Genomic DNA, 15,760 nt, shown 5'->3' with positions numbered 1-15,760 from the left:
CACCTAGCCTTGCTGAAACGCCTTTAAGACAGAAGCTATTCGTATAAACATTTATTTATACTGTTTATGGATTGTTATTAATGGTTTTTTGTGTTTCTGTTTACCTGATACACCCTACGAATGGTAGTTCTCTTAGCCTTTTTATTCCTTTGATATATCAATCGTATCTGCTGTCTTCTTAACAAATCCTTCATCCTATCATTTCTGCAGTGGTATTACCAATTTGTATGCGTGTTTTTTTTTTTTATTATTATTATTGTTTTTGTTGTTGTTGTTGTTGTTGTTGTTTTGTGGTATGATAGTTCAACAGTAACTGATAAAGCACCATTACTGAATCTATAAGCTTCACGTAGTAGTACACCCACGATTCTGATTCCTTGCTGTTTTTGTATCACTCTAGTATTTAATGAAAGTGTTTGTGGTATGTCCATTCAACACTCAGTGTCATTATCAGCCAAAAATACCTTCACGAAATACATATACGCCATTCTGAATCTGATTTTATGTCTTGTCAGTTTTGTGAATCAGTAGATTTTCGAAACACACGATGGTAGGCAATGTAGCCTGGATTAACATATCTTGCGTACATATACAGTATTTACCTAATTACCGTGAGTAATATGAACAGAGCTGATTTATGTTTTGTTTGCACGCAGTTGCCTTTGTAACAGACCATGTTGCCAATATACACGATTTTATGGTCTGAAAGTACTATTTAGATTATATTAGAGATACAGCTTAATTTTATTTACTAAGTTTGTAAATATAGCCTAATAATTTACACATGTTCCTATTCGTTAATGACCTTAATTACATAATTATAGCATAAACAAAGTGTTAATGACGTATAATTTTCACGTAAGATATTGTTTATATTTTGATATATCACTTGTGTACCTTGGTGACTCGAAGTTTTTAGTAGTTTGTAGTAGGGTTACCCTATCAGTTATCTCACCCTTTTCTTTTAAAATTTGTAACACAATAATGAAATCAATGGGATTAATTGAGTGCCTTTATTTACTAGTCTATAAATCTTCAATAGCTTTATACGATTCCTGTGCAAACACATTTTAATAAATTTCTTTCAAAGGTTACGCGACAATTATAGGTTTAAAATTCATCTCTGAGAGAAATTATAGGGTTTTATGACGTTATTCCAGAGAGCTAAATTACTAGCCTTGAGTGATATATTCTAAATTAAAAAAGAGAGGATATAATCAAATCTATAACTTTTCTTCAGCGCCGTCACAATCAAAAGCATAACCGTGCTACTTTCATTATCGGAGATACTATATTACCCTGAAAAAAAAAAAAAAACGCCAAAATACATGAAAAACAATGTTTAGCGTTACCCGACAGAAAATCATTTTAGCTTCTAAAAAAAGCTAGAATGCAGCTGGCTTGATACATCCTTGAAAGCAAGGTTTGATGTTAACTTACTTATTAAAACGGTCAAGGGTTTGTGTGTGCTGAAAAGAGAATTGCTTTGACGTGTGCTTCCAAAACATATGTTTCTACTATGTAGATAGTTTTTACTCTTATATGGAAACCGAAAGACACAGAAAGCCCGAGAGACATCTGTAAGGACCCTGTTAAAACGATGTCCATTTGAAATCGCTGAATCGGTGTTCCTTTTCTGAAATCGTTATAATTAATAAATAGTGTAATGAAAACATATAAAAATATGGCCTGAAGCTTTAAATTAATATGATTTTATATATATCGAAAAGTCCCGAAAGTGAATTGATGTGATCCTTTCGTGCAACGGATATTTTTTTTTATATTTAGATCTTTCTGCTAATCTGGTTTCCTGTCCTTTATTTTTGACATTTTAGAAGAAAGTACTCTATTCTATCGGTCACTTTTTAAATAAGCTAAACATCGCCTTTGATGTTTATACTCACATAATGGTGTTTTACCGTCCGCTTCATTTTGATAATGAAAGGAAAATCTGAAGCCATACACACCCTGGTTTTCGGAATGTTCAGAGTTATAGCTAGTGTTCATAGTGGAGGCAGTAAACAGTTTTGAGCTGTTAGTGTCGAATTGGCCTGGTGAAATTTACAAATAAGAGGCAATTTACGGAATGAAGTGCATATTTGAACTTCTAAATAATAATAATTGCTAGAATTGAAGTTTCAGCGGCTAGAATTGAGTTTCACTTATTTAAAAAAAATCAGTTGAGTAGCCTTGATCTTGATAGTATGACGTAATGACTTGCAGGAGCGTATACATGCTTCCTCTGAGCTGGCTTAAAGTGGGGTTGTCATTTTAGCAGGGGCCTCAGGAAAACTGGAACAGTGAAAAAACGGTACGGATGGCACATATATTTGAGCTTATTTTCAGATTTTACAGTGTTACTGGAGTATGGAACAGTGTAGCAATTGGGGCTATCGTTTTCAGGGAATTTTCTGCAGCGATTTAAAAATCGGCAAATTTAGCTTTTTTCGTCATCAGTTTCCGCGACCGGGAGAGCACAAAATTCAGGTCTTGTAAACAGAAAACTATATATTAGAGATGTATTGTAGATGGTTTGTAACGATAGACATACAGTGGTGTTAATGTTGCAATTTCTTTATTTCAGGTGTGTGGTTACAGACTTTTGTGTGAGGTTTTGAAAGTTAGGTAGGCGACTCTAAGCCGAGAAGCTCAGAAAACTGTTTACTGCCTCCTTAAGAGCAAATCTTGAAAATTTGTAAGTTCTTCCATGTGCATTTATTTGATGTCTTAGAGGTTTTTCAGTATGATTTGTGAAGGAATATGAGTTTTAAAATTAATTTTGAAGCAAAATGAGAGTTTTTAAGAGCAATAACTAAGGGGAGACAACCGCGATTCAGACATGAAAGTCAGTTTTACAGTGTTTTCCGAGCCGATATAATGAAAGATATATCTGTTCTGACACCATTTTACTTAGACATATGCTTACTGTGACATTAAAGTCGTCAAATAAGGCATTTAAATGCAAATTCATTGATTTCTATTAATTCAGCAAGCTTTTTAACAGCAAAATAGCGGCTCGGACTGTGGAACAGACCTCGGGGGTACTTTCGGCAGTATGTCCTCTGAATCAGTGTTTCGTTGTTCGTTTCAGTTTAGAAGTTATGTACATATTGCATAACATAGACGCCAGTCACAGCACACAAAGTTTAGAGAATAGACATCTTTTTCCCTAAAATAGATAGGTTTTGAAAGGTTTGTCTCAAAAATAACGTTTTTCTCATATTTCATCACTCGCGAAAAGTGATCATTATCAAATTGAGGTCTTAACATGGACTCTTGGTCTGATGCAGTCAGTTCTACGGGTTGAAAGTCATGTACATCATAGCTTAATATCACAGTGCAGATAATTATCTTCAAATAGACACCATTTAGTGTCTAGGAATAGACAAATAAGCATGTAATGGTATTTCGTGAAACGTTAAGACGGTGACATATGGTGCTCATGCATGTGCTTGTAGCTTCCTGGAACAGGTCCAGCACAGTAACAATGACTAAAAATTGCTATAATATTCAGCCAGCTTGGCAGCTGAACATATCTAGATACTAAAAACATGGTTGAGACCTCATTTTTGTATGCAATGGGCCCTAAATGAAGCTGTAATGTTACTAGTTAATTTCGGTACGCGTTCCTGGTAGAATTTCTGCATACATGATGTATTTCAGTTGTTAAAATTTTCAACAGCATATGTTGGATATGTATGAAATTGGGTTTCTTTTGGTCTGAATTGATTAAATTACAAAATAAACAGCAAATGTCATACTATTGGGATCACTTTTGTCTCCCTTAAGGAGGCAGTAAACAGTTTTGAGCTGTTAGTGTCGAATTGGCCGGGGTGAAATTTACAAATAAGAGGCAATTTACGGAATGAAGTGCATATTTGAACTTCTAAATAATAATAATTGCTAGAATTGAAGTTTCAGCGGCTAGAATTGAGTTTCACTTATTTAAAAAAAATCAGTTGAGTAGCCTTGATCTTGATAGTATGACGTAATGACTTGCAGGAGCGTATACATGCTTCCTCTGAGCTAGCTTAAAGTGGGGTTGTCATTTTAGCAGGGGCCTCAGGAAAACTGGAACAGTGAAAAAACGGTACGGATGGCACATATATTTGAGCTTATTTTCAGATTTTACAGTGTTACTGGAGTATGGAACAGTGTAGCAATTGGGGCTATCGTTTTCAGGGAATTTTCTGCAGCGATTTAAAAATCGGCAAATTTAGCTTTTTTCGTCATCAGTTTCCGCGACCGGGAGAGCACAAAATTCAGGTCTTGTAAACAGAATACTAGATATTAGAGATGTATTGTAGATGGTTTATAACGGTAGACATACAGTGGTGTTAATGTTGCAATTTCTTTATTTCAGGTGTGTGGTAACAGACTTTTGTGTGAGGTTTTGAAAGTTAGGTAGGCGACTCTAAGCCGAGAAGCTCAGAAAACTGTTTACTGCCTCCAGTATAATCCTATACTAATACCGTCTTGCCCAGGTGTACCGACATTATTATTATTATACCAGATTTATATAGAGCTAGCGCCCTTTTCATGATAAACACGTTCAAATGCAAACGCAGCCACATAGGGCGCAAAATTCATCCTCTACTAGTACAGACACAGAGCGATCTGACTAGAGGAACAGTGTCAGATAAAGCCCCAGAACAGATAGAGAGAAATCCTTTTCAGATACAGGCCTGTTTGGCTAACTTAGCCTAGCTCTTTTCGAATAGATATGTCAGGGACCAAGAATCCTCCTCGATAGTGTATTTATATCTATGTACACATCTTTCCGTTTACTTTTTGACCAACTTTATCCAAGCAGACACTTCTCAGAACAAGTGTAGATCGTTGTTTAGTCAATTAAATATTGTTTAATGTGGATGGTTGTGAATTTTCGTGTTCATACACGTTCTAATGTTTATATTGTTTTGACAACAGTAACATTGATACCATACCGCGAACCAAAAACTGTTGTATTAGTCGAACTGTGGTAACTGGTACCTTAAAGTCTTTGAAACTAACGAACACAGGCATAGGCAGAAATGGGTATGTATAAACGGATTTGATGGAAAATCTCGCCTGTGTATATATAACACGTTTGCCCTACCCGAGAGAATTTATGATATTAGATTAGACTGAAACTGCATGTGGAAGATTTAATTACACAGCAAATTGTCCACGTGTAATGCATTTTAAGCAAGTTTACAAAATGCTAAAGCGTCAAAGTAATGTAAAACGTACCACAGGAAAGGTTAACTGGCAAATGGTTTTATTAAAGCAAATTAAACACGGCATAAAGAGAATAATTACCAACTAATTGCCTTGTTTTGTCAAGTTCTGTGGAGTTCTCACTTGATGAAACTTATTTCAAGTAAAACGATCTTCATTTGTGAGTAGCTATTACATTTATCATGTATTCAGTGAGAAAATTGCACATCTGAAATAATGCAAAGTCATGAATATGATATGGAAATGATTTCCTGTGAAATTCGCTCGTCAATATAACTCAGTCTGCGGCATATATTTATGAAATAAAATATCCTAACAATTCATTCGGTATAATAATCTATGACACTTTAAAATGTTTTAGATTTTATATCTAGAAATAAATAATTAAGTCAGGAAGCAAACTAGTATGTGATCTTTTGATGCTGTCTCACTGTGTAGTGTCAGAAAACTTCTCGCATGAAAAAAGTCCTAAATAGGGTCACTAGTTATTTCCATTGACTGAATAAGTTTATTCGTTGACAATTAAATGGTATAGTATTATATATGTTTAGAAATTAATTGTGCAAGACCAACGCTGGAAACCCTTACCATGTCTAAAGTCGACAGCGTTTACTTTCGGGAAAGGAAATGTCTTACAAAATAAAAAAGAAGTCTGGTCAACTGTCTTAAATATAGGTGCACTTAAGCCGGTGCTAGAGCGCGAATTTGGTCACTTCTAATGAACGATTGACTCGAGTCTGCCTATTTATAACTTGATTACGTAAACTGCTTTCAGAGGATATTCGTAAAGATGTTATTCTAAACAGAATTTATTTAACAGAATGTTGTTTACTTCAAAACATTTTATATGTATGTGAAACATTATTTTTGTCAAATGCTAGCAAATACAAGACATCCTTTTATAGATTGTTATGACGTCTTTCTGTTTTTGGTTGTTTTTAATTCCCCGCCTAGAGTGGTGGGGTTATAGCAATGGTCTCCGTCCGTCCATAACAGTTTGTGCCCGCTCTGCCCTTAAAGGATTTTCATGAAATTTGGTCAAATGGTCGCCTCATCACGACAATGTGCAGAACATATGTGTCAGCCAAGTCGACTAAAGGTCAACGTCACAGCTGTAGGCCAAATGTTTGAGACTTCTATTTCGTGTCCGCTCCGTATCTCATAAACCCCTTGAAGGAGTTTCGTGATTTTTAAGTCAAATGATCACCTTATCAAGAAAATATGCAGAACTTATGAGTTAGCCATGCCAGCTCAAGGTCAAGGTCACAACTCAAGGTCAAGTGTTTGAGCCTTCCATTTTGTGTCCGCTCCGTATCTCATAAACCCCTTGAAGGATTTTTATGAAATTTGAGTCAAAGGATCACCTTATTAAGACGATGTGCAGAACTTGGTCAAGGTCACAGTTCAAGGTCAAATGTTTGAGCCTTCCATTTTGTGTCCGCTCTTTATCACCTAAACCCCTTGAAGGATTTTCATGAAACTTGGGTCAAATAAACACCTCATCAAGACAATGTGCAGAACTTATGAATCAGCCATGTCGGCTCAAGGTCAGTGTCACAACTCGAGGTCAAAAATATAGCCTAACCTTTTGTGTCCGCTCTGTATATCCTAAACCTGCTTGAAGGATTTTCATGAAACTTGGGTCAAATAATCACCTCATCAAGACGATGTGCAGAACTTATGAATCAGCCAAGTCGGCTCAAGGTCAATGTCGAAACTCGAGGCTAAAATTTGAGCCTTCCATTTTGTGTCCGCCCTGTATATCCTAAACCTGCTGAAAGGATTTTCATGAAACTTGGGTCAAATGATCACCAAATCAGAACTCATGAGTCAGCTATGTAGGATCATGGTCAAGGCCACAACTCGAGTCAAAGGTTTAAGCTCTGTATCCCCTAAACCCCTTGAAGGATTTTCACCTCATCAGGACGATGTGCAAAACTCATGGGTCAGCCATGTCGGCTAAAGGTCAAGGTCACAACTCAAGGTCAAAGGTTTAAGCCTTCCATTTTGAAGGATTTTCAAATTCATTAATGTCGTAATACATGGACTATAAAATATACTTAACAAGGTCAATGCTTCAATCCAGTACCTTGAACCCTTTCACTATCCATAACCGCGACAGGGGTATAGCTGCCTTTCAGACTGCCTTGTTCAAAGGTGCATTCATGTTTTTAGAGACCGGTAATGACGTCTTTTTGAGACGCCTTTGTATGTTTTTTGGTTGTTGAAAAGTGCATTCATGTCTTTTAGAGACGTCTTTGAAAGGACCTCTGCATCATGTATGTATGTCTGACTCTCGTAATGGGGGAAATATTGATTAAGTGCTGTCCGTCTGCCTGTAACAAAATTGTCGACGCAAATCCTCCGATACCACTTGACGGACACTTTACAAGAGTGATAATTGCCATGCCTGGTTATTTATATCGTCGGCATTTTTTGATGATTTCCAGACCTCATTGTGCAAATTGTTTGCATGTTAAGGTTCACTGATTTTCAGTGGAGTTATAGTCCTTTGTTGGTATTATCTTATCTTTTCCGGGCAACAGCTCCGATACCATCTGGAGGAATGACATCTAACTTCATAAAATTGTTCATTGCTAATCCTAGTTGTGCACATCATAGGCATGTTCCAGTTCGGTGTTTTAGCACAGTAATAATCCTTGATGTTTTGGCCGCTTTTCTTATAACATAGGTCTGATTTCCACGATACCTTACAGGAGTGATCAGTGCCAACTTTTGTTATGCATACGACAGGGATGTTCCGACCAGTAATTTTAAAGGGAGTTATAGCCCTTCATTTGTCAAACTTTATGATATTTCACATCATAGGACAGATTTCTGCAAACAAAATATCATTTACAAGTTTTAGTCCCTTTTCAATACTTTTAGAACACTGGTTAATACATTATATATTCAAACTGCAATAATAAAATTGCTATACCGATCTGTTCTGTAATAAAGTAAAGAAGTGACCAAACTGTCGATCGAACATATATACAATATCATTATTTTTTCAGCATTGCAGCTTAGAAGTACAAAACTTGAAGTCGTTTCGACAAAAGACATCGTTATGACTCCTTTACTATGTCTTTATATTGAAAATAAAATGATATAGAAAATCCTTTTCCAGTCACAGACGTTGCAACAATAAACAGCCAACTAAAAACGTTGTCCAGAAGTCTATTTGTTTGCTGGGATGGCAGAGTGTACATTTTGAAAAATGGAGATCATGGCAGGTCTTTTCAGCTTTCTGTAAAGAGTAAATGCATTTTTCCCTGTTTTCAGATGAACCTGTGCTAGACAGATCTATAACAGGCCTACAGGTTCTTGAATTAAAACATTATTGATAGTATGATGGATATCTAGGTGAAAAGTTTCATATCTGTAATGTGGTTTACTTTCAAAAATGTTTGTGAAATGTTGCTCTTCTTGACAACGGTGTTATAGCGTATCGCATTTTTTGCCGTTAGCATGTGCAGTAATCGTTTTCGTTAAACATTGCTTGTGATTTGCATACGATTTTACGAACCAATCTTAAAAAGAGATAAAATGTATTGTCTTACAAATCATAAGTGATAAATTACATGATTACACGTGCACAGACCAAACAGTAAGAAGTCAAAATAAACCACATGTTGTTGTTGAGATTAACATCACTGATAAAATTGTATGTCAAATGGCGATTTTCCAGCATTTCGTGGCGATAGAAGACATCAAGTGCACACCCAGGCATTATTTCATCCCGGGAGGGCACCTAAGTAGAATCACCGACATGCCTTAAGATAGATAGTAAGATAGATAGCTAAATGACTTATGCATATGAAATAGTTCGATACCAAACCCAGTAAAAATCATGTATTTACGATCTCTCTTCTCCCCCCCCCCCCCCCCCCCAAAGAAAAAAAAAATAGTGGCGGAAATATTTGTAAGACACCAAAATGCAAAGACTCGCTTTTATGCTAAGTTAAACGCAAACCAAATTGATCTCACGAAACTTTCTTGGCGTCGGAATCAGGCAACAGTGTATGTTTTCAATAAAACATACCGCGCTATCATAACTAGTACCACCGCCTACACGGATGAACGTTATGCGGCTTATTATAACAATGTTATGAAAGGGGTAATGCTAACAACAGCAAAAATATTTGTACTGATTACAACAATAGATTGTTATCTACTTTATTGTGATAGTAACCAGATGTAATGCTTTGTGAAACGTTTAATATCTTTTAGCAGAATACGATTTTCCATGACGTATCAATTGCGTGAAGTGTCATATACTAAATGCACAATACACTGTCGGATAGTAACTCACCAATTATTCAATATTTATATTTTTATATCTTTTATATATGGAAATCGAATTTTGTATTTTACACCTTCCCGAATGGTAATTTTAAAAAATCATGATACCGGTATTCCAGTGAGGCAGCGCTTTAAAGTTAGGCATTCTGCTCACTGCTACAAATAGACAGCGTGGTGTGTTTGACTGAAAAATAATTGAAAAAGACTCTAACTTTGAAATCACATACTATCTGATATGTTTGTGCGCAGTTTTCTAGAAGAAAAGCTGATATCTTCAGATCAATTTGATCCAAATTTGAATGTCTCCTGATGTTATCCAACTTGCCTAAAGGCAAACGGAATTACTTCAAACTTTCTAATAAATATGAAATTACATGGCATGGAAAATTTGACTGAAAAGAAGAACGTTTGTAAGTTCAGTCCAGTTGTGGTTGTATTCCTTCAGATTTATTATATAGTTTCGTCCGGGAATCGCTAAAAATCAAGAACAAGCCGCAGTGGTTTTTTATCATTATATAATGAGGAACTGCGGATTCGAAAACAGCTTGAAGGAGATAGCAAGGTTTACAGTTGTTAAGTCAAAAAGTATTCCCAGAGTTTATATACCATGTTTATGCAGACTGACCAGTATAATAAAAATGAATGTAGATTAATGAATACTGAGTTGCCATGGACAAATATCAAGCAATGTCATGTGACGTCATACCTATTTTTCAAGCTAACCTTTCTTAAATCGGCTGAATATTAACGTGAAATCTAATCAAACTGATTACAACATAACCCTGTATTGTTTCATTTGGCAAAGTCATATAAACAATCGCTGTATTTGTTGCCAGTCGAACATCTTTACAGCTACATATACAATTTTATTCTATAGCATATGTCAGATTTCAGATCCATGTTGTGACAGTTTAGGTCACGTTTTTAGCAAAAGACGTTACGTATTAAGAGAAAACTTACGCAATTATTCTGTATGCTTATTCAACAATCACTGCCGTTATTTTGTCTCGGTCATAAACCACTTTCAAAGGATACATGTACTTAGTTTTTAGTACATCTCAGTTTCAGTTTCCAATTCTATGCCGTATTAGTTTTAATGAAAAGATAGTATGTAGAGATATGTGGTTGTACACCTACAGTTTTTGGTATACAAATGTAAAAAATATGTCCAATTTCGTAAGTTTTACAGAAGAAAAATATTTGAAACTTCCTTTAAAGTGTTTAATAGAAATACAATTCTAAAAACTTGCCAAATCTGTAAATCAATTTATGTATCAAAGTCGTATGGAAGCGTTAATTGACCCCCGAGTTGACGTGAAATGACAGAAATGTCAGGATAGATTATCTCAACATTCATGTAAATCGTGGGCATATCGGATATTATTAAGACGTCACGCCAAAAACTGATTCTGGTCTTTTTGACAAAGTTTCTACCACATGTCATAATTTATGCTACGCTTACCTAAATTACTATGTGGTAGTCTTTATGTAGTCACAGTAAGGGGGACATGCCATTATGTAGTATCATGTTACTTAAATATAAGTCGACTTGCCATTTGTTTAAAACATGGTTTTGCTTCCTAAATTTAAACGAGAAAATTACAAGATGAAAATGTCAACTTCCCACGAACACAAAAGGAAACATACAGTACCGAGTATTTCTTGAATCCGTGTGTGTTCCAGGCGGACGGTACGTGTCTATTTCGGTACGTTTATACAATATTATATAAATTAAAATAATAATTCACGATTTTTTAATTGAATTAATTTGTAACCATGATAGAGTAAAATATAAACATCAGTTAAGAGTGCTAGAGTGTAGTAACATGGGTTATTTGTAAGAAAAGACAGAGGCTTTCCTTTTGGTCCGTATTCAGACTTCTTGACCCGGGGTTGAAGGGGGTGCAGTTACCGGGACCAATGGGCACCCTACAGTATTTTTTCAAGATAGGCTTCTGTAGTCTTGTTTTCTGATAGAATTGCACACTCCTTTTTTAAGTTCAGGGTCGTGGGTTCGAGCCCAACTTGGATAGCGGCCATGGCTTCTCAGGTGGCACGTACAGTACCAGCTGGTAGGAACTACTTTTGGGACTACTTTACTACGTTTGCTATTATCAGTTTTTCCTCCCTTTGCAGACGTTTTCCATTTGCATTCGGTGCGGGAGAAGGGGACGAGAGGAAGGTCCTTGTGCTAAATTTAGTAAAGGTTCTTGTGCTGAATTTAGTAAAACAGAGGTATATTTTCAGATTGTTTTGTGTTTTTATTATTGGGATCATAATTACGTTACATATATCTCTACAGAAGTGAAAGTTATTGTAGTTGAAGTTAATGCCTGAAAATGTGGCTTTTGCATCCTCGAGGTATTGAATGAATTATGAATTCTAGCCCTTTAAATGAATGAGTGAAATAAAAACAGTCAGTCAGCCAGTAAGATGAAAGCTTATTTCACGTCGCAAACAGCACCTGCCACAAAGCTCTTTTGCGACAAACAAATTATTCAGTAATAATACTTGACTGTGCTTATTTTACCGCTGTTAAGTCCTTTAAATGCTGTTTCATTCTAGTACAATTTTTCTTTGGTACAACGCGACCGGAGTTTAGAGCCCCACTCCCTCACTTGTAGCCGCACTTCAACCGAGCTACTGAACCATTTGTATACATATTTTGTAGAATAACCTCGTTTTGCAAACAATTGCCCTTTATATATTCAGACCACCAGAGGAAGTGGTGAGAGACTGTCAATGATGTACTGAACGAGCACGGGGAAAAACAACATAGTCAAATGGGGGTATATTTCAAATTCTTATACATTTTCATTAGTTAATAAATTAGATTGCTAAAAAGCTTTTGAAATAATTTGTGATGGAACTTGTGGTTAATATTTTGATTAACGTCTTTGATCAACTAAAGGCTTTGCAAATGATATATTTTTAACCAAATTTATTTTGTAGATAATATTTTTTTGAAGCTTTGTTTGATATCTTTTTAGCTATACAGGGATCATTTTAATTACAGTTTAGTTTTTTTTTTCTTTTTTTCAGGTTGTCATAAGCCTAACTTGTGCTTTGATAGAGAGCCTACAGGATATTTTCATCAATGTTACCTTACCGCCTGTAAAACCTTGTACACTAGACCCGCCCGCTTAGTCAGTGGGTTTAGAGCGTCGGTCTACGGATCGCGGGGTCGTGAGTTCGATCCTCGGGCTGGGCGTATGATCTCCGTGACTATTTGATAAACGACTTTGTGTCTGAATCGTTGTCCTACTCCTCTGTTTTAATGTGGGAGTTGGCAGGTACTTGCGGAGAACAGATTTGTACTGGTACAGAATCCAGGAACAGGTTAGGTTAACTGCCCGCCTTTACATGACTGAAATACTGTTGAAAAACGGCGTTAAACCCAAAACAAAAAAAAAAAAACCTTGTACACAACATGTTTTTAAAAACAATGTAGGAAAAAAATACCCTAAATGTGGGAGTAAAATTGAACCCTGTCAGAAACTTTTACAACTAGAAAGTATTTGATAATATAATAGCAATTCTGCATGATTACAATCAGGTGATACTTAAGAGCGGAAACATTTTAAGTTGAACTGTTTACTTCTTTCATTGTAGGACACAATTGAGAAATTGATAACATGCTTCTTGAATTTTGGGGAATATTAGAAACCCATGCGTCTCTGAAATTTATTTATACTGTGAACAGAACTGGATATAAAGGCAACATCAATGTTAAGTTACTGACATCTCATTTTTAGCTCGACTATTCGAAGAAAAGGGAGCTATCCTACTCCCCCGGGCGTCGGCGTGAGCGTAAGCTTTACGTTAGCGTGAGCGTCACACAAATGTTAAAGTTTGCGTACACCTCAAATATTTTCAAAGTCCATTGAGATATTGCTTTCATATTTTGCTTACTTGTTTACCATCATGATCCCAGTCTGTAAAAGGAGAAGGCAACTTTATCAAGCATTTTGACTGAATTAGGGCCCCCTTTTCGACTTAGAATAAATGTTAAAGCTTGCGTACCACCCCAAATATTTTCAAAGTCCATTGAGATATTTGTTTCATATTTTGCATACTTGTTTACCATCAGGGACCCGTCTGTAAAAGGAGGAGGCAACTCTATCGAGCTTTTTGGGACTGAATTATGGCCCCTGTTCGACTTAGAATTGCTAATTGTAATGTTAAAGTTTACTCATTGCTTATATTAATCAAGCACTGAGAATAGTCGAGCGCACTGTCCACTGACAGCTCTTGTTATAAAAACGTGAACCAGCTATAAAGATTCAACCATGGCTCATCTTGTATCTACTAATTTACAGGACATTTTTCTTTGTTTATATTGTACATGTGCCACGTACATGAAAAACCTGAAAAGATACATATGAAGATTTGTATTTGTTTCCTAATATTTGCGTATTAGGTTATAGGCAAATATCTATAATGTTTAAGTTTGTTTTTGAATCATAATATATCAGGTGAACAAGAGAAAAAGTGAGTAAAAGTCTCCTGTACATGGACGTAGTGTTGTTATATTTTTGGTCCTTTTCGATCATTGAGAACATTCCTTTTCACTGTAAAAGAATTCTGCTTAAGCCGGTGCTAGGAGATTTAAAGGGGGAATACCATTTCATTACATCCCATAAACAGAAAAAATGAAACAGATTGTGTTATTGTGACTTTTCTAATTACGTTAATAATTTTTTAAACCCTAATCTCATTAAAAGTTAGTTTGTTCTTATAAAATTATAAAAGTAATTACTGTGTCCATCTTTCTGTCTGTCTATATACCTGTAGAATTTTGCCACTTAACACATTTTACGTTACATTTGTCATGTAAGCACTGTGTTACTTTGTAAGTAATATGCACTACAATCAAAACCGAAAAACCCACCTTTATTACTTTGACATGAATTTGTGAATTTCTGAAAAGGTTTTATGTGTCGTTTTAGATATTAACAGATAACAAAGAATATGTACGCCCCTTCTCCAACCGGACCCAGACCCGGGGATCCAGTTTCTTTTAGAGTAGTATTCTTGTTGAAAAGCATTTAATACACCACATATTACCCTACGTGAAAATTTTTATGTGGTTTTGACATTAATATCCCAACAACAAAGATTATTCACGGAAAGTCATTTAAGTAAACGTAAATTTTTTACTGCTTTTTGTTTGCGGGGAGGGCTGGTTCAAGACTTAACACAACTTTATCAACAAGGTTGAGGATTTCTGTAAGGTTATCTCCCAGAATTATTACAATTGGTAGATAAGACCTTTCTAGAGGACACAATATCTAAAAATAGAAAATTCTTAAAACGAAGTCCCCCCATGAACCGTTTAATGGTTCTTAATTAAACCCCCACTATATAGCATCCTTAAGGTCCTCTCCCACTTTTTTAACGAGTGAGCTTGGTCTTTTTATTGGTAACTGGTGCTAAAATAACAATACTTTCAAACGATTTCCCTCCCATGAACGGCTTGATGGATATTTATCAAACTTTGGCTGTAGCATCATTGTACGGTCTTCTCCAACATTTGTCAACTGGTGGTCTATGCTACTATTAAGGGGCAAGTTAAGCTAAATATGAAAATATCTTTGAACAACTTCTTATGAATTGCAGGTGCAGATGACTAGTTTATAGAACCTTTGGAAACAACTCAGGCCTAGTCAATTACTTGTGTGTAAATTCCACCCAGTATTGTAAAGGCGAAGAATATTAAATTTCATACAGAGGAAGTGCAGTCAATCTACCTTAATGACTATTAAATTTTTCCTCCCTTATCGGGATTTACGTATAAAACGTTTGTGCAGAGCATATCTCAAAACAATTAAAAGAGCTTGATAGAAATTTAACATTGATAGATAGAACTGGGGGGACTTGTACTGCAAAAGGACCCGTGACTCAGCTTATTTACTTTTTGAAATAACTCCTTTAGATATACCTCTTCTCCGCAAGTAATTGTAAACTTCTCTAAATGAATCACGATGGAGGAAAATGATGTCAGACACAATGTCTGTTACCAAAATCGTCACACAGAATAAACCCCACGCCCGGGGTCGTACTCATAAACCGCGTTCTGTATTACCATTATGTTGAATATTTATGAGTGCAATAGCTTTGAAACTAAACACCAGTGATATATTGTAATTTATATGAGTAGGGTTATGACCCTTTTTATACTTAAGAACATCGAATTTTTTTTTTTATGTTTTACTAACGCTACTGTAATAATGAG

The 15,760-nt window shown here is 35.7% G+C and overlaps 1 long non-coding RNA gene across 1 annotated transcript; it reads left to right on the top strand.

Moving 5' to 3' along the window:
- Nucleotides 1-2,033: 2,033 nt before the first annotated feature.
- Nucleotides 2,034-4,447, top strand: LOC128557828 (uncharacterized). The gene is made up of 3 exons (XR_008371427.1): nucleotides 2,034-2,311; nucleotides 2,585-2,695; nucleotides 4,364-4,447. It is a non-coding gene; the product is annotated as an uncharacterized LOC128557828 (long non-coding RNA).
- The last annotated feature ends 11,313 nt before the right edge of the window (nucleotides 4,448-15,760 follow it).

The sequence above is a fragment of the Mercenaria mercenaria genome, chromosome 6 (assembly GCF_021730395.1).
Source record: "Mercenaria mercenaria strain notata chromosome 6, MADL_Memer_1, whole genome shotgun sequence".
Classification (NCBI taxonomy): Eukaryota; Metazoa; Mollusca; class Bivalvia; order Venerida; family Veneridae; genus Mercenaria; species Mercenaria mercenaria.
The sequence above is the reverse complement of the archived record's forward strand: the minus strand, read 5'-3'. Positions and strand labels throughout refer to the sequence as shown.